The sequence below is a fragment of the Olea europaea genome, chromosome 12 (assembly GCF_002742605.1).
Source record: "Olea europaea var. sylvestris chromosome 12, O_europaea_v1, whole genome shotgun sequence".
Classification (NCBI taxonomy): domain Eukaryota; kingdom Viridiplantae; phylum Streptophyta; class Magnoliopsida; order Lamiales; family Oleaceae; genus Olea; species Olea europaea.
Genome location: NC_036248.1, coordinates 18051529 through 18054967, shown reverse-complemented (window position 1 = coordinate 18054967; position 3439 = coordinate 18051529). Strand labels below are relative to the sequence as shown.

General features: G+C 35.3%; 1 pseudogene; it reads right to left on the bottom strand.

Moving 5' to 3' along the window:
• Positions 1-354: 354 nt before the first annotated feature.
• On the bottom strand, positions 355-1750 carry LOC111407002 (annotated as a pseudogene).
• Between the last annotated feature and the right edge of the window lie 1689 nt (positions 1751-3439).

Here is a 3439-nt window from a genome sequence, read left to right as displayed (position 1 = left end):
AGTTTATTTGAATTTGTTTACAGAATTAGGGTTTCTCTTTGATTAGAATTATTTTTGGGTCTATAAATACGTGTTGAGGTTGTAAAAATAAGACATTCATTTTTATTGATTAATAAGATATTTCAGTTTTCCCATTAATTGGTAGATTCCAAATTGACCTCACATCTGTTCAAATGTTCGAACAAACACCCTGTGTTACGAACAAGAACCAATTATTATTATTATTTACGTTTCCATCCTGCGTCAATATACATTTTATAATTCATGCAATGGGCGGAAATAAGTGATAGTTAAGTGTGGATAGAATAGGAATGTACTTGTAGTCTTACATCTCGATCTCAATGGGAACTGATATTTTGAATAATACTTTCCTTTCAAAACTGCATAATGTATTTACAATCAACACTCTTATTTATGTTTGTGAACAGTTTTTAATAACCAAATTTTACAGATGTGTTGCGACTGTATATACAATTTCTATGGAGAAATCATCCATGCATCAATAGCTGCTACTGATGGAGTTTGAGAGATTGCCTGCTGCAGATACTTGAAAGCCTTTCGATGATTCAGAAATCCCATGAACCAGAACTCGAACTTATCGTCGGTTACTATCGGCACATATTTTTGCCTTGGTTTTTTCGCATTTTTGCTGTCGTGGGCTCTCTTTATTTTACCTAGTGGGATCATGACCTGCAAGGTTTTGAAAACAGTTATATTTTCATTTTCTAAGAGAAGATGGGACGTAAATTTGTGATTCAAAACAATTGAAACAGAGTCATATATGTACCTTGTAATGTATTTTAAGCTGTTTTCCAGTTGGAGAAGAGAGTTTAATTGATCTCTCACTGCAGAAGGCAACTTTATCAGTGGAAATAAATAGGAGGCCTGCTATCGGCCCAGCTGTGGTCGATAAATAGCACTGGGAAGCCTTTAAAAGCTTTTCGCCATTGCTAACACTGAAGTTCTGCTTGAAAACTTTTTCCAGACCGCCTACTCGAAGGATTCTTGCTCCCAGTCTCAACTTCCCTTTCAAAGTTTCTGTTAATTTGGGTCCTCATTTCACTGCAGGGATAGAAATAAAGCGAAACATTAGGCCTCATCCCACTTTGCACTGCTTGATTTGAGAAATTCTATTGTATTTGATGGTTGAGAAGGAAAAATGCAATGATATATTGAAATGTTTTCTTGTTTTGAGAAGTTTGTTTCTAGAAATTACTGATAGCCAGTTTGTTGTACAGGATAAAATATTATTAATAACTAGGAAATCTCTTCCTTAATTATGTCTAGCTCTGTCTAGTTGAGCATAGCAAACATCCTCCAACAATGTCTAATAGCAACAACTACAAATAATCTAGGTTGAGGCTTTACCATGCTCTCGGATTCCTTGCGAAAAATTATCCATCCATTCTCCAAATTTATTCATCCCAAGGATTGCTGAATTTGCTCTGCCTGCATTCCCAAGAAAATCCAGTAAGGCTGTGATTATTGAAACTGGGAATTCCTGGCGAGTTATAAAGACAGAAAATATACTTACTCTTTCTGATTTTGAAAAATTCATTTGAAGGAGAAGGCGCAAAACTGTATTGACTAGCAGGATCGGATAAAAGTCCTTTTGGATATCTGCCCATGCAGTTGATTGGAATTCCAATGACATTTGATTTCTTCATAAATGTCGATTTGCTGCGATGTTCTACCTCCTTACTTTGGTTGTAAGTAATGATATGTTCAAAGACACCAAAGATGAGTCAGATACAAGAAAGCTTCTGGGATTCAAAAATGCATCTTCACCCTTTATGTAGAGGACAAGAGTAGTGGTTGGATCTTGAATTTTAGTTGCATGAGTCATGTCTGTGTCAAAAGAAAAGGTGGGGTTTTGACTAAACTGAATTACAGAAAATTTGGTATGGGGTTGGGTTGGGGTGGGGTGGTCAGTAGTTTAGTTATTGAATCCTCACACAGACTGGTTCTTTAATTGCATGCAGATGTGGAATCCATGCTTTCTGAGGTGGGATGTTTGCTTCTTTATTGAATTAGTGGTCTAAAGGTTTATCTGGTTAACTATTCTTTTTCAAATCCTTTCTTTAAATTGTTGCAAGTGTAAAGGTATTGTTTCCATAGTGGAATAGAGGATCTCCCCATCATCTCCACGTCAGTCAATGTTTAATTCAATCTGAAATCTTTTCAATTTTGAATGGTTTTGAATAATCTGCCCTTGGACTCTTAGATCCTACCAATCATAATATATAAATATTTTCTTCTTGCTATATAAATGTACTAATTGTTATAAAATGAGAGGAAAAGAGAATAGAGAAAATTCAATAAACTTTTGTGTGTTTTATTGAAAACCAAAGCCCTATATTTATAGGTAAGAATCAGGGATACAATGGTAATAATTTCTAGGACTACAGGGATACAAATATCATTCACCAATAAACTTTAATGGACTTTCCATTTACAACACTCCTCCTTGAATGACATATTATAAAATAACTGCCTCGTTAAAACCTTGTTTGATAAAAACCCAATGGGAAAAAAAATCAAACGAAGGAAAAATAGTACAGTTTTTTTGGAGTATTAAAATTAAATGTTGTCTCATTAAAACCTTGATAGGAAAACCCTGTGGGACAAAACCTAAGCGAAGGAAAAAGAGTACAGCTACTCCCCCTGATGTTGATCACTGAAAATCTTTGAGTCGACACATTCTAATATCATAAACCAATTTCTTGAATGTAGATGTTGGCAGCGCTTTTGTAAATAGATCAGCCACATTGTCACTTGAGCGAATTTGTTGAATATCAATATCACCATTCTTCTGAAGTTCATGTGTATGAAAGAATTTTGGAGAAATATACTTCGTCCTGTCGCCTTTGACATAGCCTTCCTTGAATTGTGCGATACAAGCTGCATTATCTTCAAACAAAATTGTTGGACTATCTTTTGTTGATGTCAATCCACATGATGATTGGATATGATGGGTCATATTCCTCAACCATACACATTCTCGCCCTGCTTCATGGATTGCAATAATCTCAGAATGATTTGAGGATGTTGCTGTCAAGGATTGCTTCACAGATCTCCATGATATAGCTGTTCCTCCATGTGTAAACACATATCCTGTTTGTGATTTAGCTTTATGTGGATCGGAGAGATAGCCTGCATCTGCATATCTCACTAAAGCAGATCCTGACTTTTGAGAATAAAACAGTCTCATATCAATAGTACCTTTTAGGTAACGAAAAATATGTTTAACATCATTCCAATGCCTTTGAGTTGGTATAGAGCTCTATCTCGCAAGGAGATTTATAGAAAAAGGTATGTCAAGTCGAGTGCAATTTGCAAGATAAGTTAATGCTCCAATTGCATTAAGGTATGGTATTTCGGGACCAAGAATCTTTTCTCCATCTTCAAGTGGACGAAATGGATCTTTTTTCACATCAAG